Source organism: Arachis hypogaea, chromosome 14, assembly GCF_003086295.3.
Source record: "Arachis hypogaea cultivar Tifrunner chromosome 14, arahy.Tifrunner.gnm2.J5K5, whole genome shotgun sequence".
NCBI classification, from domain to species: Eukaryota; Viridiplantae; Streptophyta; class Magnoliopsida; order Fabales; family Fabaceae; genus Arachis; species Arachis hypogaea.
In genome coordinates, this window is record NC_092049.1 from 58,200,739 (window position 1) to 58,222,980 (window position 22,242).

The 22,242-nt window shown below is 39.6% G+C and overlaps 1 non-coding gene across 1 annotated transcript; it reads right to left on the reverse strand.

Annotated features, from left to right (window-relative positions):
* Positions 1-222: 222 nt before the first annotated feature.
* On the reverse strand, positions 223-326 carry LOC112745951 (small nucleolar RNA R71). The gene has a single exon (XR_003173855.1). It is a non-coding gene; the product is annotated as a small nucleolar RNA R71 (small nucleolar RNA).
* Between the last annotated feature and the right edge of the window lie 21,916 nt (positions 327-22,242).

A 22,242-nucleotide genomic window follows, 5' to 3' on the forward strand; every position in this document is an offset into this window, starting at 1 on the left:
ACAGAAGATCCAAACCAGCATCTCTCCACCTTCTTGAGAATTTGTGATACAATAAAGTCCAATGGTGTGCATCCAGAAACATATAAATTGCTGCTGTTCCCATTCTCATTGAGGGACAAAGCTGCTCAATGGCTTGAAACCTTTCCATAAGGAAGCATCACTAGCTGGGAGGATCTAGTGAATAAATTCTTGGCTAAGTTCTACCCACCTTAAAGGATCATCAGGCTCAAGACTGAGGTGCAAACTTTCACACAGATGGATGCAGAATCTCTCTATGAGGCATGGGAGAGGTACAAGGCTCTGATTAGAAAATACCCTCCTGAAATGTTTAATGAATGGGACATTCTTCAAAATTTCTATGAAGGGTTGACTCTTAAGGCTCAAGAAACACTAGACCATTTAGCAGGAGGTTCTTTACAATTGATGAAGACAGCAGAGGAGGCTCGAAACCTCATTGATATGGTGGCAAACAATCAATACTTCTTTGCTCATCAAAGACAACGCCAACCATCACAAAGGAAAGGAGTGCTAGAATTGGAAGGAGTGGACACCATCCTAGCTTAAAACAAGATAACGCAGCAGTAGATTCAACAACAATTTGAGCAGATGGCTAAAAAGATTGATAGCTTGCAAGTTGCAGCAGTGAATACAAGCCAACCATCAACCACATGGGGGCAAAATGAAGAAAACCAAGAAGATCAGCAGCAGGAACAATCTCAATATGTGCACAACCAAGGCTTAGGCCAAAATGAAGTTTATGGTGACACCTACAATCCATCCTGAAGAACCATCCAAATCTCAGATGGGGAGATAACCACACCCACAGCCAGCAATCGTGGCAGAAAAACTCAAACCAAAACAACTCAAGAAACACAACTTACTCAAACCACGACCAGCAAAACACTAACCATAATCCATACAAAAAACCCCAAAATAACCACCCAAATTCCAGCTATTATCCACCCAATAACCCAGTCACTAACCAAAATAACCATCATCCACCTTCCACATCCACAGTCCATCCACAAAATAACCCCGCAAATAGTTCAAACAACTTCTAGCAACAACCATCTCTCTTTACGCAACCACAACCAAATCCAGACTCTCAAAGAATCTCTAGTCTGGAGGTGATGATGGAGAAACTCATGAAAAATAAAAAAGCAGCAAGAAAAGATCAAGAGATGGCAAGCAGCCAAGAAGCGTCAATCAGAAACCTTAAGAGGCATATGGAGCAAATGGCTAAGCAAATTTCAGAAAATGGGTGAGAAGAGATCAATTACCTTCTCCAATGTCACTGAAAGAGACAAAGGAAAAGCTACAAAGTGGGAGGAGTGCAAAGCAATCATAGTGGAAAGTGAGGAGACTAAGGAGAAGGAAGCCATCAATCAAGAAGAACACAACAGAGAAGTTCCACAAGAAGAGACAGAAGAGAAGAGTGAAGAGGATAGAAAGACCAAGAATGCAAAAAGCTCAAAGAGAGACAAAAACATCCTTGAGCCACAACTACAAGAGAAGAAGGAAGGGGTGAAGTCATATGTCCCCAAACTTCCATACCCTCAAAGGTTTCAGAGAGAAAATGAGGATAAGCAATACTCAAAATTCCTGGATATATTCAAGACTCTTAGCATCAATATTCCTTTCTTAGAAGCACTTGAACAGATGCCATTATATGCCAAATTTATGAAAGAAGTACTCACAAAGAAAATATCCCTGAAGGAAGGACAGATTGTTGAGATGAAAAAGGAATGTAGTGCTATCCTCTAAAGAGAGTTGCCAGAGAAGAAAGATGATCCTGGGAGTTTTTACATACCTTGCACCATAGGAAACATAACAATTGAGAAGTCATTCTGTGACCTCGGTGCAAGCATAAACTTGATGCCTTTTGTCTTTAATAAGGAAACTTCAAATTTCTGAGCTAAAGTCCACACAAATAGTTCTCCAAATGGTTGACAAATCCATTAAGCAAGCCCTGGGAGTTGTGGAGAATGTGTTGGTAAAAGTGGGAAAATTCTTTCTCCCAGCTGACTTTGTTATCTCAGATATAGAAGAGGACCCTAACACTCCCATCATCCTGGGGAGGTCTTTCCTAGCTACGGGCAGAGCATTGATAGATGTTGAAAAGGGAAAATTATTGCTGAGAGTGCATGATGAGCACCTAGCATTCCATGTTTTTAAACCATGCATGAGCCCACTTAAGAAGAAGATTGTATGAAAGATAAGGCCAGGGATCAAAGCTTGAAGGAGACATTCAATGAGTGAACTCTAAGACTTCTAAATCCATACTTGAAAGAAGTAGAGATAGTGTAACAGACCAAAGAAATCAAAAAGGAACTAGATCCAAAACCCCCAGATGAGAACCTCAAAACTCCAGATAAAAAACCACCAAGGCATGAATGATCTTCTGAGAAAGAAAAGAAGAAGAGGCCAAAAGGGTGGAGAAACAAGAATATCCCCACTGAAGGCTTCTCACCAGGGGATAAAGTGATGTTAAACACCCAACCAATGAAGGTGTCTCCACAATTATCTGAGTGCTATACTATGAACCAGATCCTTTCACTTGAACACCTAGAGATCATCAAAGAGGAGACCGGAAGGAAGTTCACAGTAAGAGGAGAAAATCTGAGGCACTATGATTTTCAACCCCCATGATCAAAGGATGAGATGTCAAGCTAGTGACAATAAAGAAGCGCTTGTTGGGAGGCAACCCAACCTGAGGTAGTTCACTTTTCATAGCTATTTCAATAAAAGGGTTAATTAGACTTATCTATATTGCAAGGAGCTAAGTTGGGTGTTATGCACCAAAACAATTAAAGGGAGAATGAAGAATTCTAAGTTTAGTGTTCCACCAAAATCTCAATTAAAAGCACATTCTCACTTTCTGCAAAAAAGTTCTAGCTCCAAGCAATCAGAGAAGTTACTTAACCAGTGTCCATTTTCTAGTCTTTAGTTTTATTGTCTTTAACAAAGATAAGAGGATTTCACTGATGTGGGCGAAAATTGGCGAGTTAAGAATGATTATAAAATATGCGTTGCAAGTATAGTTCTCAGCCAACCAGAAATCTACTTATCAATTTAGAAGGGTGTCACAGAAATTAAAATTGAAATACTGGGAGTATGAATCCCAGGTCGTCTCCCAACGAGTTGCAGAAAAGTGTGCTATTTTATTAATCAGATGTTTTCAAAAAGGTTTGAGTTGAATGGCAAAAAATTAAATTAGAGAATTTATATAAATTTAAATAAAAGCCTTGACTGGGAGTTGATTAGCTAGAAGCCCTATACTTGTTGGAGTACTCTCAAGATTAATTAACAATTGAGGGTTATTATGTTTAGTTGTCCCTCACTAAGTAAGGGAAAGTTAAACAAGTTGGAATGCTGTTTCTATCCACAAGTTCCAATCTGCTTTTGGGAGGATTGGTGTTAGTGACTAGAGAGCAATCTAACAATAAACCCAATTACAATCTTTCTCTTGAGCATCCCAACTCAAGGGTTCCTTTCAATCAACTCCCCATCAAGTTAGGGAACTACTCGCTCATTGTAAATGTAAAATTCATAACATAAGAAAGGGAATTATAGAAAGACATGATAAATAATGATCAAAAGATTAATTAAAAATAAAAGTAATTCTTGTATTTAATAAATGCTAAAATAATCCAATAGTAAAATTAAGTAAATTAAGGAACATGGAAGAGTAAGAGACAAGTAAAGAGAACGAACTAGAATGTCGAAGTCTTGATGAGGCAATAACTCTTCTCAATATCCCAATGCAAAAACAATGAAAATAACAAATCCTAAAAACTATGAATGTGTAGAGAGAAAACCTAGAGGAGAGGAAAACTAGATCTAAAAACTAAAACTATGCAGAATGAATGTTGTTTTTGGTTTCTGCATGTTCTCTGGCTCTAGTATGCTTTTCTGGGCCAAAAACTGGGTCAAAATGAGGCCTAAAATCGCCTCCAGCGATTCTGCAAATTATGCATATCGCGCATGTCACGCGGACGCGTCATTGAGGCGGACGCGTCATTCGGCGTTTCGCTTTACCACGCGGGCGCGTCGTCCACGCCTCCGTGTCATTTGTGCAGTTTCCAATTCGCGCGGCCGCGTCATCCATGCGGCCGCGTCATTGCGATTTCCTCTCTTCCGTGTGGTCGCGTCATCCATGCGACCGCGTCGCTTCTCGCTGGTCATCTCCTCAATTTTTTGTGTTCCTTCCATTTTTTGCAAGCTTCATTTCCAATATCTAACTCATTCATGTCCTATAAAGCCTGAAACACTTAACCCACAGATCACGGCATCGAATGGAATAAAGGAGAAATAAAATACATAATTAAAAGTCTCTAGGAAGCAAGTTTTCAATCATGCAATAACTTTAGGAAGGAATTATAAATGCATGCTTAATTAATGAATAAGTGGGTAAAGATCATGATAAAACCACATAATTAAACACAATATAAATCATAAAATAGTGGTTTATCAACCTCCCCACACTTAAACATTAGCATGTCCTCATGCTTAGTTGAAGGAGATAAAATGAATGAGTAAGAACATGTAAAACCCATGCAATGCAATGCAGGCTATATATGCAAATGCAACTATATGATTCTTGTCCACTTGATCTAAAGTAAATAAGCTCTTCAAAACAATTACAAATCAAATTCCACTAACCCAATTCTTATAAAGCAAGAGCAGATAAAAATGCAAGAAGATAGCTCATGAAAGCAGGGAACATAATATTTCAAGCATTGAACCCTCACTGACGTGTATGTACACTCCAGTCTCTCTAGTGTATAGGGTAATTACTCTATCCTTCTCTAATAATGCTTTCTAGTTTTTGTTCTTCTCCTAACCAATCAACAACATTTAATACACCAATGCAAACATCATGAGGTCTTTTCAAGGTTGTAATGGGGCCAAGGTGAGGGTAAGGATATATATATGGCTAAGTAAGCTTATAAATTGAATCTTTAATTAACCCAAGCTTTAACATAACCTATATATATTCTATATAACTTTTAAAATTCATACCTAGCTACCCAGAAATTTCCTTTCACATTCCATACTCATGTTTCAACCTTTTATTTTAATTTTATCATACATGCATTGACCCTTGAATTCTTAATTTAACATTGGGATAATTTTGTCCCCTTATTTATTTTTTTTTTTGAATTTTTTTTCTAACATAAACATAAACATAAACATAGCTTATCAATGCACATAGATTTTTAATTCTTATAGTTTCTCATGAGTAGGTATCCAAATTCCTAGTATATTATCATGACACATTCCCTTATTATCTTTTGCTTCCACAATATCCCATACTTAAATAAGACACACAATTCTATCTTAAGCTAACCAAAGATTTAATTTGGGATATATAATTGTTTTCCCGCTTAAGGCTAGTAATATGGTAAAATATAGAACAAATGGTATTTAAAGGCTCAAAGTGGCTAACAAAAGTAATTGAAAGGGTAGGCTTAATTTGGATAAGTAAGCTAAACAAATAATGGCCTCAATCATATGCAAACATATAAATATAATAAACATTGGACATATAGGATGAAACAAAATATAGATTACAATCATAGAGAAGTAAACACACAAGAATAAAATAATTATGGTTAAATAATGTAACCATTCATAAAGGCTCAACTCTCACAGGTTGTGTGTTCTTTAGCTCAAAAATCATGTTCCAAATACAACTTCAAGCAAATTTAACATAAAAGTTTTAATTAAAATTAGTGAAATTTTGTTCCAAAGATAGGGTCTTAGAAGAAACTTATTGTCTTTTCAATCAAGCAGAACATGCATGCAACTAATCTATTACTATGTAATTTATCCTATTCTACAAGAGAAAAATCTAACTAAATATCCTAATTTATTGGTGCTAGGGAAGAGAAATTACCTCCGGGAGTCAGGTACTGACCGACCTCCCTACACTTAAGGCTTTGCACCGTCCTCGGTGCCATCTGTCAGGAACAAAGGTGGGTTGGTAGCAGTATCTCCATCGTCGGGGCCATCTTGGCTCCCTGTGCTGGTAAAAGAAGTGGAGTATGGGGTATCTGAGTCATTGAATTTTCCCATGATCAGCTCCTTGAGGTATGTAAATCGGCGCTTGTTACGGCGCTCTCTCATCTTAGCTTTCTTTTCATGCCGATCCAATTTTTCAAGTATCTGATGGAGCAGTTGGGCTATTGTAGGTGCTTGTGGTGTTGAAGAAGGAATATCTTCAACTGGTTCAGTAGGCTGGCTGATAGTGGCTGCTGGAAGTCTAAGGTACTTCCCGTTAGGGACATACTGATCATCCGGGGGAAGCATGGCTTTGGTGTCCCCAGCTCTGTAGGAGACTCTGGCTGCTGAGACAAGATCTGAGACTAGGGCGGGAAAAGGTAAGTTGCCAGTGATTTGTACGTGTCCCATGGCATTCCGGATATGTCTTGGTAGATTCAGAGGTTGGTCTGTAAGGATGCACCATAGTAGAACGGCCATGTCCGCAGTGAAGGAGGACTCGTGAGTGCTTGGAAAGACGTAATGCGACATAATCTGTGCCCCTACGCGAGCCTCCAAGGTAAGTGTTGAAGCCAAAATTCCCTTAGGGCGGGTACGATGGTATCCGTAGATCCATCTACTTCCAGGTAGTGTGATAACTCTGAGAACGGCGTCCCAGTCAAATTGGTACATCTGGCGCTTGAGTGCGGCTTCTTGAAAGGTGTCCAATCCTTCTGGAACAGGGGGAAGACCTAGAGCTTTTTGAAAGGCTTCTTCAGTAATGGGGACTTGCTTCTGACGGACATAGACAGACTACAGGGTTGGCAGGTGGAAGTTGGAGTAGAACTCAACTACCCAAGAAAGATTGACCTGCCTTGGCTGTCTCTATAGGAAACCCCATTGTCTTCGGGCAATTTGTGGCTCAACAAAGGTAGCAATATTGGGCGGGAGGAGAAGAAGGTATTCGTTGTTGTAACTCCTTTCAGCCAGGATGGGGAATATCTGCTCACAGTAGCGATTGGGGAATCGCGCAGTGTCCTTTGCTGGGAAGGCTTTTTCTTTATCATCAACCTTTATGATCCTCTTAATCTTCTTTGTGGAGGGCTTTACCACAGTTGAAGAAGGTTCTGCCACTAATGCTCTTTTTGTACCTCTTCTTGCTGGTTGTTTGGAGATAGCTTTCTCCTTTCCTTTCTTGGTGGCCATCCTGAAAAAGGAAAGAGAAAGTAAATTAAATTTACAGTGGTAGAGCAAGGAAGAGGGTGGTATAAGTGATAATCAATGCACAATAAAGAAGAATGACATTAACTCATGGTTATGACCACAAAGAAAAAGTCATCAATGGAAATATAGCAAGTGCATATGGGGACAAATAAATGCAAGGGGATTATTGGCATGCAGGCAAAGGCATGAGTAGTATAGATCAAGCATTCAGTGTCCAATTAAAATATGTTATCACTCGTAACTAACCATCACGTTTGTATTGACAATTAAATTCAATGAATAAAATAGTAAAGGAAATTTGTGAAAAGCAAGCATTGAATATTAGAGTAGAAAAATGTAAAGAAGTTCACAATGCCATATGGGCTTTTTCACAAACACATAGCATGCATGTAGAAGAAGCTCTTGAAAATAAGAATTTGAACATGCAAGTAATCCCTTAAAAAGCAATATATAATTGTCAAACAAATTTACAATAATCCACAAGCATATAATGAAAAACAATGACTCAAAATAAATTTATAACACCAAGTAAAAAGGAAAAAGAAAGGAAGAAAAAGAACATATGAGTAATGAAAGAAAAAAGAAAAGAAAAGAAGATAACATATAAAAATAAGAAGAATAATAGAAAAGTAAGGAGGGAAGGAGAAAAAAAAGGAAAAACCTTGTTAATGGGGGTGAGAGAGAGTAAAAAAAAAGTGAGAAAGAAGGAAGAAGGGAGGAAGGGAGGGAGAAGAAATAAGGAGGGAAAAGAGAAAATAGAATTTGGGGAGAAAAAGATATGATAATTGGCAAATTAGGAAAACTGTGGGGCACACGATCGCGCGACGTGCGCTTAAACTGAATGACGCGGTCGCGTGACCCGTTTTATGCCATTGGTGCGAAGGCAGCTGCACACTCGCACAACTCTCTGTTCAAAATCATTAAATGCCAAATTTTGGGTGATGCGATCGCATGGGGATGCGATTGCATGAGTGGTCAATTATTGGGGTACGACGCGGATGCATGGGGCACGTGATCGCGTGAGAGGGACTGCGCATCCAGTGCCAGTCCAGCACCAATCTAGCACAACTTTCGGGTGTACACCACTTTGACGTCGAAATCCTGGTCACGCGGCCGCGTGGGGCACGCGGTCGCGTGGGAGGCCATTATTCCCATATGACGCGGTTGCGTCGGCGACGCGATCGCGTGGGACAATTTGTGCCATTGGCACGCCTCCAGCCACGCTCTCGCGTGACTTTCTGTTCAATTTATTATTCTCTCCCACACCTACGATGCGGACGCATCAATGAGGCGGTCGCGTCGCGTGAATTTTTTTTTTTAATTAAAATAAAAGTATGGAAATGCAGATGCACGAAATGTACTAATGAAGAGAAGAGTTATTAAATAAGAAAACTAAAAATAAAGAAAATAACGATCATACCATGGTAGGTTGTCTCCCACCTAGCACTTTGCTTTAACGTCCGTAAGTTGGACGCTCCACTAGCTCAGTCTTCGGCTATGTGGGGATCATCCAAGAGGAAGATCTCAAGCTCCTTGTTTTTCTTCAGCTTCTCGCCATGGTACATCTTTAAACGATGTCCATTAACTTTGATAAGTTCAGAGCTTGAAGGATGGCTTAGGTGATAAACTCCGTATGGGTCGGCTTTCTCTACTCTGTATGGACCTTCCCATCTTGATCTCAACTTGCCTAGCATGAGCCTCAGTCGAGATTTATAAAGGAGGACTAAGTCCCCAGGTTGGAACTCTTTCCTCTTGATGTGCTGATCATGTACAGCCTTCATCTTCTCCTTGTGTAGTCTTGAGTTCTCATAAGCTTCTAGGCGAAGGCTCTCCAATTCCTGCAGTTGCAACTTCCTTTCAGCTCCAGCTTTTTCAATTCCCATGTTGCATTCCTTTACTGCCCAGAAGGCTTTGTGCTCTACTTCAACAGGGAGATGACAAGCTTTTCCATAAACTAAGCGGAAAGGACTCATCCCAATGGGTGTTTTGTATGCTGTTCTGTATGCCCAGAGTGCATCTTGTAGCCTGGTGCTCCAGTCTCTTCTATGAGGTTTGACTATCTTCTGCAAGATACGCTTTATCTCTCTATTTGACAACTCGGCTTGCCCATTAGTCTGAGGATGGTAGGCTGTTGCAACTTTATGAATTATCCCATGCTTCTTCATTAGTCCTGTTAGTCTCCTGTTACAAAAATAGGTGCCTTGATCGCTCACGATTGCTCGTGGTGATCCAAAGCGACAAATAATATGGTTTCTCACAAAGGAAACAATAGTGTTAGCATCATCAGTGCGGGTAGGAATTTCTTCCACCCATTTGGAAATGTAATCCACAGCTAACAATATATAGAAATAACCATTAGAATTTGGAAATGGACCCATGAAGTCAATGGGCCAAACATCAAAAATTTCACAGAGAAGCATAATCTGTTGAGGCATCTCATCCCTCCTGGATATATTACCAAATTTCTGGCATGGAAAACAAGATCTACAAAATTCAGCAGCATCCTTAAAAAGAGTAGGCCGCCAGAATCCACAATCTAAGATTTTTCTAGCAGTTCTTTGAGGGCCAAAATGTCCTCCACTCTCAGATGAGTGACAGGCCTCTAAGATGGACTGGAATTCTGATTGAGGCACACACTGTCTAATTACCTGGTTAGCGCCACATCTCCATAAATATGGGTCATCCCATATATAATATTTATACTCGCTTTTCAGCTTGTCTCTTTGATGCTTAGAAAAGTTTGGAGGAAAAGTGCGGCTAACTAGATAATTAGCTACAGGTGCATACCAAGGGACTATCTCAGATACTGCTTGCAGGTTATCAAATGGAAAATTATCAGCTATAGGAGTGGAGTCATCTATAATATGTTCAAGGTGACTCAAGTGGTCTGCCACTAAATTCTGGTTACCACTCCTGTCCTTAATTTCCAAATCAAATTCTTGTAATAGCAGTATCCAACGTATAAGCCTTGGTTTGGACTCCTTTTTAGCTAATAAATACTTTAGAGCTGCGTGGTCTGAATACACTACTACTTTAGTACCAAGTAAATAGGCTCGAAATTTATCCAGAGCAAAAACAATAGCAAGAAGCTCTTTCTCAGTAGTAGTGTAATTCGACTGAGCGGCATCTAAAGTTTTAGATGCGTAAGCAATAACAAAAGGATCCTTACCTTCATGCTGAGCCAGTGCTGCTCCTACGGCATGGTTGGAAGCATCACACATTATTTCAAATGGTTGGCTCCAGTCTAGTCCTCTCACAATTGGAGCTTGAGTCAGGGCGGTTTTCAGCTTATCAAACGCTTGTTTGCAATTTTCACTGAACTCGAACTCAATATCTTTCTGCAGTAGCCTGGATAAGGGAAGTGCTACCTTACTGAAGTCCTTAATGAACCTCCTATAAAAACCTGCATGGCCAAGGAAAGAACGGACCTCCCTCAGAGAAGAGGGGTAAGGTAAACTAGAAATAACATCCACCTTTGCTGGATCTACAGAAATGCCAGTGTTAGACACAACATGTCCTAGTACAATCCCTTGTTTAACCATAAAGTGACATTTTTCAAAATTTAATACCAGGTTTGTACTGACACATCTATCTAATACTCTAGATAATCCATCTAAGCAAAGGCTAAAGGAATCGCCATAAACACTAAAATCATCCATAAAAACTTCCATACGGTCCTCAATAAGATCAGAGAAAAGACTCATCATGCACCTCTGAAAGGTAGCTAGTGCATTGCACAAGCCAAATGGCATTCTCTTGTAAGTATAAGTCCCAAAAAGACATGTAAAAGTGGTCTTTTCCTGATCCTCAGAAGCTATATGAATCTAGAAATAACCTGTGTAACCATCTAAAAAACAATAATGCGATTTACCTGACAGGCGATCCAGCATTTGATCAATGAATGGAAGAGGATAGTGATCCTTACGGGTTGCTTGGTTGAGGCGTCTGTAGTCAATGCAGACCCTCCAGGCATTCTGAACTCTAGTTGTCAGGAGCTCTCCATGCTCATTCTTCACTGCAGTGACTCCAGACTTCTTTGGCACCACTTGTACTGGGCTTACCCATTCACTGTCTGAGATGGGATAGATGATGTCTGCCTCCAGTAGTCTGGTCACTTCCTTTTTGACAACCTCGAGGATAGTGGGGTTCAATCTTCTCTGGGGTTGACGGACATGTTTTGCTCCCTCTTCTAAAAATATTCTATGCTCACAGACTTGAGGGTTGATGCCTACTATGTCTGCCAAACTCCAACTAATTGCATTTTTGTGTCTCCTCAGCACACCAAGTAACTGCTCTTCTTGTTGAGAAGTGAGCTCCCTTGCAATGATAACTGGAAACTTTTGCTTGTCTTCAAGGTAAGCATATTTGAGGTGTGAAGGAAGGGGTTTTAGCTCTAACTTCTGATCATGGTCAGGCTCTGGGTTGTCTGGAGCTGGTAACAATGGTAAGGCACTATCATTGTCCTCTGAGAATGTCCCCACACTTGGACCTTGTCCTGTGTGCTTCTCTTCAAGTTCCTCCTGATGGACTTCAGCCACGGTTTCATCTATAATGTCACACTTGAGGATAGAGTGATCCTCCGAAGGATGCTTCATAACTCCATTCAGATTGAAGATCACTACTCGGCCATCTATTTCAAAAGAGAATGTTCCTGAAAAAGCATCTAATTTAAACTTTGAGGTCTTCAGGAATGGTCTTCCGAGTAGGATTGATGATGGCTTGTCTGAGTCATTTTGGGGCATTTCCAGGATATAAAAATTAGTGGGGAACGTGAGTCCCTTAATGCCCACTAAGACATCTTCAGCAACTCCAACCACTATAATAATGCTTTTATCTGCCAACACAAAACGAGCTGCCGACCTTTTTAAGGGAGGGAGCCTCAAAACATCATATATAGACAAAGGCATTATACTCACACATGCTCCTAAATCACACATGCAGTCAGAAATTATCACACCACCAATAGTACAATTAACTATACAAGGACCTGGGTCACTACACTTTTCAGGTAAACCTCACATTAAAGCAGATATGGAACTTCCTAAAGGAATAGTTTCTAATTCATTAATTTTGTCTTTATGTATACATAAATCTTTTAGAAACTTTGCATACTTAGGTACCTGTTGAATAACATCAAATAGAGGAACAGTTACCTCAACCTTTTTGAATATCTCTACCATTTTTGTATCAGGTTCCAGCTGCTTCCTGGGCTTCCTTGCAAGTTGTGGAAATGGAATAGGAGTGGTGTCTTCTGCAGTGTCTGCGCCTTTTGATGCTTCCTCTTGTGGTTGTACTTCTTCTTTTTCAGCTATGTCCTGTATGTCTTCTTCCTCTTCAACATCTTCTATTTCCACTACCTCTTCAGCTGAGGTGTGTTCTGGTGAGCTTGGCTCCTCCTGGTTCCTCTCCTGCAGTGTGGTTCTGGACCTTAGAGTGATGGCATTAATACCACCCTTGGGATTGGGTAATGGTTGAGAGGGAATTCCACTGGAGCTCAAAGGTTGATTATTGGAGTTATTCATTGAACCAATCTGTGAGACAAGAGCTTGCAAAGTAGCGTTCAGACCATTCAGAGTGGCATTAATGTTATTCTCCATGGTTTGCTGTCTCCGATCAATTGATTGTAGTAAGTCATCATTAGCAGAAGAAGTAGGATAGGTAATTTGAGAGGTCTGCTATTGGGTATTCTGTGGTCCTTGGGATTGCCTTAGGTGAGGTGCTCTGTAAGGCTGGTACTGGTTCTGCTGCCTGTTGTTGTTGTTATTCTACCTCTGATTCCCCTGATTATCTCTGCCTCCTCTGTTGTTGTTATTGTCCCTCCAATTCTGATTAGAATTGTCCTGCCATCCATGGTTGTAATTGCCACTTTGATTGTACCCTTGGTTGGGGCGGTCATAGAAGTTATGCGTGGCTACCACGGTGTTGTCTTCCTGCTGGAGCTGCGGACATTCGTCAGTATAATGGCTGTAATCAGCACAGATTCCGCAAACTCTTTGTGGGATTAACTGTTGGTTTTGCTGTGCTGGAGAAGGTTGAGCTTGCTGAACTTATTGTTGATTCAATTGCATCTGCTTCAGCAAGTTGGTCATTTCACAGATACTCTGAGTGAAAGCAACAGTCTCTCTGCTAGAGGATACTTCTGCAACGGCTTTTGAACGGCCTTATTTCTGCCTGTGATTCCTAGTAGATTCAGCTAAGTCGCTGATCAATTGCCATGCCTCATCAGTGGTCTTGTACTTTTTCATAGACCCATTGCTAGCACTTTTCCAATGTGGTCTTATCTTGGGGCCTCATGCCCTGTGTGACATAACCGAGTAACACTATCTTGTCAATCATATGGTGGGGGCAAGCTTCTAGAAGATTATTGAAGCGCTCCCAGTACTGATAGAGAGTTTCAGAATCATCCTGAACAATCATGGAAATATCTTTCCTCAGTTTATCAGTAACTTCAGCTGGAAAGAAATTTTCCAAGAATTCTCTTCTCAATGTATCCCAGTTGGATACAGTTGCTGCTGGCTGAGTGTAGTACCACTCTCTTGCCTTCCCCTCAAGAGAAAACGGGAAAGCTTTCAGCAAAATTGAAGTTTCATCTGCACCATCACGCCTGACAGTAGAACAGGCTGCTTGAAAATCTCTCAGGTGCTTGATAGGCCCTTGAGCAGGTAAGCCATGAAACTTGGGCATCAAATTAAGCAGTGCGGTCTTTATTTCAAAGTCTGTAGCCACCGCTGGGTGATGCGCTTGAAATGGTTGCATTGTAAAACCAGGGGCTCCAGCCTCCTGGATAGTAACTCTCCTAGCTGCTGCCATGTTACCTGCACATAAAACAACCAAATCAGTAGAACGGGGGCTGGTTTCTTTCTCAAGTGACGTTTCAGATCCGCCCTCAGAGAAGACTAACAGATGCCGAGTTTGCCTTATTCATGAAATAGTTCTTTCAATCTCAGGATCGAATACTAGCAAGCTTGGGTCAGGAAGCGAACGCGTCATCCAACGAAAGAAACAAGCAGCTCATAGTAGTAAAATAAAATAAAATACAAATAAATAAAATCCAATCAATAACTTTAGCACTCTATTGCAACTCCCCGGCAACGGCGCCAAAAATTGATGTGGGCAGAAATTGGCGAGTTAAGAATGATTATAAAATATGCGTTGCAAGTATAGTTCTCAACCAACCAGAAATCCGCTTATCAATTTAGAAGGGTGTCACAGAAATTAAAATTGAAATACTGGGAGTATGAATCCCAGGTCGTCTCCCAACGAGTTGCAGAAAAGTGTGCTATTTTATTAATCAGATGTTTTCAAAAAGGTTTGAGTTGAATGGCAGAAAATTAAATTAGAAAATTTATATAAATTTAAATAAAAGCCTTGACTAGGAGTTGATTAGCTGGAAGCCCTATTCTTGTTGGAGTACTCTCAAGATTAATTGACAATTGAGGGTTATTATGTTTAGTTGTCCCTCACTAAGTAAGGGAAAGTTAAACAAGTTGGAATGTTGTTTCTATCCACAAGTTCCAATCCGCTCTTAGGCGGATTGGTGTTAGTAACTAGAGAGCAATCCAACAATAAACCCAATTACAATCTTTCTCTTGAGCATCCCAACTCAAGGGTTCCTTTCAATCAACTCCCCATCAAGTTAGGGAACTACTCACTCATTGTAAATGTAAAATTCATAACATAAGAAAGGGAATTAAAGAAAGACATGATAAATAATGATCAAAAGATTAATTAAAAATAAAAGTAATTCTTGTATTTAATAAATGATAAAATAATCCAATAGTAAAATTAAGTAAATTAAGGAACATGGAAGAGTAAGAGACAAGTAAAGAGAACGAACTAGAATGTTGAAGTCTTGATGAGGCAATAACTCTTCTCAATATCCCAATGCAAAAACAATGAAAATAACAAATCCAAAAAACTATGAATGTGTAGAGAGAAAACCTAGAGGAGAGGAAAACTAGATCTAAAAACTAAAACTATGCGGAATGAATGTTGTTTTTGGTTTCTGCATGTTCTCTGGCTCTAGTCTGCTTTTCTGGATCGAAAACTGGGTCAAAATGAGGCCCGAAATTGCCCCCAGCGATTTTGCAAATTATGCAGATCACGCATGTCACGCGGACGCGTCATTCAGGTAGACGCGTCATTCGGCGTTTCTCTTTGCCACGCGGGCGCGCCGTCCACGCCTCCGTGTCATTTGTGCAGTTTCTAATTCGCACGGCCGCGTCATCCATGCGGCCGCGTCATTGCGATTTCCTCTCTTTCGCGCGGTCGTATCATCCATGCGGCCGCGTCGCTTCTCGCTGGTCATCTCCTCAATTTTTTGTGCTCCTTCCATTTTTTGCAAGCTTCCTTTCCAATCTCTAACTCATTCATGCCCTATAAAGCCTGAAACACTTAACACACAGATCACGGCATCGAATGGAATAAAGGAGAAATAAAATACATAATTAAAAGTCTCTAGGAAGCAAGTTTTCAATCATGCAATAACTTTAGGAAGGATTATAAATGCATGCTTAGTTAATGAATAAGTGGGTAAAGATCATGATAAAACCACATAATTAAACACAATATAAACCATAAAATAGTGGTTTATCATTCACATATAGTTATTTTGATGCATGAGAAAGGTGGCAAGGAACTAAGTTTGGTGTTCACACACCAAAGTATGTTCAAAAGCCTACAAGAAAATTCTACACACTAACCAGTTACCTAAGGGCTTGAGAGAGAAGCAACTTCCATGAACTTTGCAGGAATTCAATCACTCTCTTAAAAGGGCTACATACCATCAGTAGAGAGTAAGAAGAAGAAGCCACCAAGAGGTTGTATTGTCACTTAATTCTATCAGCATTGAACTGTTCTAATTTGGAAGTTTGAATCTAACCATCGCAATAGTAACTATTAGTTCAGTCATTTTTCATCTTGAGTGTTCTAGTTGAAATAAGTATGCTAGCTTAAGTGTGTGCTTATGTGTTCACTTTCACTTGATTAAATGCATGCTTTGTCCCCTGTGCCTTTTCAATTCAATAAAAGAGAAATGTTTGAATTAAAAAGTGAATATCCAATGTTGCAAAAGTAAGAATGAAAGTTAGTAGCGGTATTTGTTGATTTAATGTCTGGCTCATAAAATAAATGCTGCATAATGATATGTTCTTTGGAGAAGGAACTTGTTTGCTGTTATAAATACTTATATCATTAAAAAAAACCCTTGAGAAAGAAATAAAACAGAAAGAAAAAGAAAGACAAAAAGCCAAAAGTGGTAAAGAAAACAAACAATAAGGCTAGGCACCAATAGCTTGGACCCTAGGACACATGCCTGTGGTGTTTTTGTACTAGGATATGCTAGGACAAGTAAGTTCTGAGGAGTATTTCAAAACTTGGCCACTTAGATCAACTGATTTGGGATTGCCAACTAAAAGTCCACAATAAAGAGCAACCTAGCCACAAAACATTTAGTTATCCAAAGAGATGTTGTGCATCAATGATCCTAGGAAGAAAAGGGTGAGCCATGTGTCTGTGGTGAAGAAATGTTGAGCAAAATTAAGCCAAAGGCTGCTGCAACATTTGCCACCAAGCTTTCAAAGAATAATAAGCTCTCTGAGCAAAACAAAGAAGGAAAAGTTAGCAAGGGAACAAGCAATAGTAAAGCCTTATAGCAGCAAACTTAGTAAACCTTTAAGAAAACATCTCTTATGTAACAGCAAACAATAAATGAACCACCATTGTCTGCATACAAACCCCATGGACTAAATTTAACTATATGCTCAATAAGGATATGCACATTTCTCTGTTTCATGTCATTCTATCTTATGTTTGATGCTTGCTTGGGGACAAGTAAGATTTAAGTTTGGTGTTGTGATGCCAAGGCATCTTAGCCTAGTTTTACTAGTCTTTTTCCTTTGTTTTTATTAAGTTTTATACACTTTCTTGAGATAGAAGTAAGCCATTTGGGTAAAAATTCATGTGTATTTGGATTCAATCAACCATGAGTAAATTGATGCATTTTCATGAGGTTTTGTGCTATAATTGCTTATATGTCAAGGATGAGAAGAAGTCTCACGATTTTAGCATAGCTTTGATGCATTTGTTGATTGATGATAGGTGACCAAAAGGGCTTGGAGGAAGGTTGAAGAAAGGGGATGGCAGCAATGGAAATGAAGGCAGCAAAGCTACCCTGGGAAGAGCTTACGTTTGTGCCAATGTTTGCCTCAAACTTGAGGTCAAACGTTGGCTCAAAAATTCACCCAAGAGAAGCCAACGTTTGCCTCAAACTTGAGGTCAAACGTTGGCTCAAAAATTCACCCAGGAAAATCAATGTTTGCGCCAACATTTGCCTCAAACTTGAGGTCAAATGTTGGCTCGAAAATTCACCCAGGGGGAAACCAACGTTTGCACCAACGTTTGCCTCAAACTTGAGGTCAAACGTTGGCTCAAAAACACACCCAGAAAGACTTAACGTTTGCGCCAACGTTTGCCTCAAACATGAGGTCAAACGTATGCTGCAAAATTACCCTGGAGAGAATCACGTTTGAGCTCACGTTTGACCTCAAACGTGAACTCAAACGTGAGTGACAGCAAAACTCCATTCTGCATAATTCTAATACAAGATGTTTGAGTCAACGTTTGCCTCAAACGTTGACTCAAACGTGAATGATCCTAAAGCCCATAATGTAACAGAGTTCTTCTCAAGACTAAGAGCAATTAACCGGGGCTATCTTCAACCCAATTCTATCAAGGCCAAGGCCGAAATTCAAGGCTTAATGATCAATAGAAGGAAGTGTATAAATAGAAGTTAGTTTGATTTAAAAGGGGGAACTTTTACTTTGAACGTTTTACCTCTTTTAGAATTTTTCATTCTGTAACTTTGATTTTGGATCTTGGAGAATTGGGAGGAGAATTGAGTTCTCTTCCTCTCTAGGTTTTCTGTTTTCTTTTCTGCAAAGCTTGCTTGAGTCTTGAAAGTGAAGAGTTGAGGAACATCGTACGACTTCTTCAATTGTGAATGATTTCTTCTATGGTAGGCTATATTTGATCAACATCGTACGACTGCGGTTGCCAATCTCTTCTGCTTTAGATCAAACGTCGGGTCAGCGGTCATCCAATCTAAACGAGGGTGAAGCTCCAGCAGTTCATTCTCTTTGGTGATCCTTCTCAAAACGCCACACACAAGGTCGAATCTTCTAGATCAGAGGATGATGCTCCTTGGTTTTATCCTCTACCACAGAGACCCTAATTCCCCCATACCTCGGCTGAACTGGTGTCTCGAGAAGTCCCCAACGAAGTCGTGGATTAGCCGTCTAAGAGATGTATAATCAAGTTGGTGTGTCGATGCTTTCTAGTCACGTATTCACACAAACCCAAGAAGAACACGGGTGGTTGTCAGACACGCAGTCCTAGTATGAAGAACGAAGATGATTGTCATGGGTCATCCCATTCATCATGTTAAAGAACGAATATACATCTTAGAATTAAATCAAACACGGATTGAAGAGAAAGAGTAATACTTTTATTAATTTATAGGACTCAGCAGGGCTCTTTCCCTCAACCTAGGAGGTTTAGAAACTCATACTAATAGGAAATACAATGTTAAATTCGAAATATGCTGAAAGAGATCCTAAACAAGTGTGATCTTCTCCCTTTAATACTAAATTAATGACTAGTAAGGGTAAAATAGTCTTTTCAGTGCTAAAATCCACTTTTGGGGCCCACTTGGTGAGTGTGAGCTTTGTTGAGATCCATGTGCTAAGAGGCCTCTAGGGCATTGAACGCTGGCTTGGGGATCTTCTTTGGACGTTTGGGCACTGGTCTCTTCTCCTTGGGCGCTGGACACCTGGAAAGGGGCAGGAGGCTGGCGTTAGACGCAAGTTTTGAGCCTTCTACTCTGAAGCAAAGTATGGACTAGTATACATTGCTGGAAATCTCTGAAAGTTAGCTTTCCATAGCCGTTGAGAACGCTCCATTTGGACTTCTCTAGCTCCAGGAAAGCTCTTTCGAGTGCAAGGAGGTCAAATCCAGACAGCATCTGCAGTGCTTTCTCTGTCTTTGAATCAGACTTTTGCTCCAGCTACTCAATTTCAGCCAAAAAATACCTGAAATTGCATAAAAACTCACAAACTCAAGGTAGAATCCAAAAATATGAATTTTTACACTAAAACCTATGAAAGCTTAATAGAAATTAGACAAAAATGCTAAAAACTATACGAAAATGATGCCAAAAAGCGTATAAAATATATCGCTCATCACAACCCCAAACTTAAACTATTGCTTGTCCCTAAACAACTAAAAACAAAATAGGATAAAAGGAAGAGTAAGATACAATAAATCTCAGAGTTTCCAATGATGCTCAGTTTCAATTAGATGAGCGGGACTTAGTAGCATTTTGCTTCTGAATAGTTTGGGCATCTCACTATCCATTGAAATTGAGAAATGTTGGTTTCTTTAGGAACTTAGAATCCAGATGATATTATTGACTCTCCTAGTTCAGTTCTTTTTTTATCTTGAACATAGCTTTTAGAGTCTTGGTCGTGACCCTAAGTACTTTATTTTCCAGTATTACCACCAGATACATAAATGCCACATACACTTTAACTGGGTGAACCCTTTCGGATTGTGACTCAGCTTTGCTAGAATCCCCAGATAGAGGTGACCAGAGTTCTTAAGCACACTCTTTTTGCTTTGAACCATGACTTTAACTGCTCAGTCTCAAGCTTTTCACTTGACACCTTTATACCACAAGCATATTGTTAGGGACAGCTTGGTTGAGCCGCTTAGGCCAGGATTTTATTCCTTGTAGGCCCTCCTAACCATTGATGCTCAAAGCCTTGGATCCTTTTACCCTTGCCTTTTGGTTTAAAGGGTTACTGCCTTTTTTCTCTTAACTTTTGGTTTAAAGAGCTATTTCCTTTTTCTGCTTTTTATTTTTTTTTCTTTTCGCCTTTTTTTCGCATGCATATATAATTTTTTTCTTTTACAACATGCTTTTTCTTTTTCTTTTTGCTACTTTTTATTGCTTTAAGAATCAATTTTTGGATTTTTCAGATTACCAATAATACTTTTCCTTTTTCATCATTCTTTCAAGAACCAACATTCTAAAATTTCAACTTCAAATATGCATTGTTTATTCATACATTTGGAAAACAAAAGCAATGCCACCACATCAAAATAATTGAACTATTCATATTATAAACTTGAAATTCATGTATCTCTTAATTCTTTTCAATTAAAATTTTCTTTTAAGCAAGGTGAGAGATATATGGAACATTTTACAGCCTTAAGACATAAATGCAAATGATCATGCAACCAGAATAAGAGAACAGACAATACAACATAACAAAAAACAGAAAAATACATAAGAAAAGGAGGTAAAGAGAATGAATCCACCTTTAATGGTGGCGGCTAATACTCCTTATTGAGGATCCAATGTGGTGCTTGATCTCTTCAATGTCACTCATTTGCCTTTGTTTTTCTTCCCTCATAGCCCTTTAATCTTCTCTAATGGATTTTTGGTCTTTCCTTATTTAATTGAGAATAGTGGAATGCTCTTGATGCTCCAACCTCAATTGCTCCATGTTGGAGCTCAATTCTCCCATGGAAGTATGCCATTGATCCCAATAGCTTTGAGGAGGAAAATACATCCCATGAGGCATCTCAGGGATCTCATGCGGAGGCGGCTGCATAGGCTCTTGTGCATGATCTCTAGTTTTCTCCATCTTCATCTTAGTGATGGGCATGTCCTCCTCAATGAAGATGTCTCCTTTTATGACAATTCCAGCTGAATTGCATAGATGACAGATGAGGTGTGGGAATTCCAACCTTGCATTGGTGGAAGGTTTCCCAGCTATCTTGTACAACTCTTGAAGAATCACCTCATGTACTTCCACCTCTCTCCCAATCATGATGCAATGGATCATGATGACTCTTTCAATAGTCACTTCTGATCAGTTGCTAGTAAGGATGATAGAGCGTTGGATGAATTCTAACCACCCTCTAGCTATGGGCTTGAGGTCAAGCCTTCTTAGTTGAATGGTATTTAGTGACCCATGCATTAGCATAGAACTCTTGTACCATTAAGATCCCAATCTCTTGGATGGGATTGGTTAGGACTTCCCAACCTCTTCTCCGAATCTCTCTTCAGATTTCTGAATACTCATTCTTCTTGAGATTGAAAGGAACCTCAGGGATCACTTTCTTCTCAGCCACTACTTCATAGAAGTGGTCTTGGTGGACTTTGGTGATGAATCTCTCCATCTCCAAGATTCAAAGGGCAGCAGCTACTGCCTTTCCTTTCCTCTCTTCTAGAGGATTCTCCAACCTTTGGTGCCATAAGTGGGAATGGAAAGTAAAAAGCAACACTTTTCTAACACCAAACTTAAGACCTTTGCCCGTCCTCGAGCAAAAATAAAGAAAAAAAGAGGAATGTAGTAGAAGTGATGCGCAAAATCTGTATCTCTACAAATTCCTTCGGCAAGTATACCAAATTATCGTCAAGTAAAAATTTACAGTAGAGTGAGGTTGAATCCTACAGGGATTGATTGGTTGAGCAATTTTAATCAGAGGAGTGTTCTAGTTGAACTAAGCAGATTTGAGTTGAGATTTGCAGAAATTTAAATGGCGGAAAACGTATATAGCAAGAAATATAAATGACAGAAAAGTAAATGGCAGAATGTAAATGACAGAAGGTAAATAGCAGTAAAATAAATGGGAATGGGGATGATGAACATCAAAATAAACAGCAAAATATAGAGAATAGGAAGATAAGAATAGGGAAGCTCATTGGGTTCAGGAGATACTGTATTCTCCGGATCAAGTTCATTCTCATCTCTTCCTCAATCCATGCAACTCATTAATCTCTGGCAATCTTAGGTGATGGAATCCCAATTCCTTAGTAATTCAATCTCTCTAAGCTTGAACAATTGCCCAATTCCTTGAACTAATTACTCATGGAAAGAGATGAAGTACGATCACTGATTATACCATATGCCTTTTTAGATTAAAGTATTGGGAAGATTATATGTCACTATATCCATCCAACCCCCAACC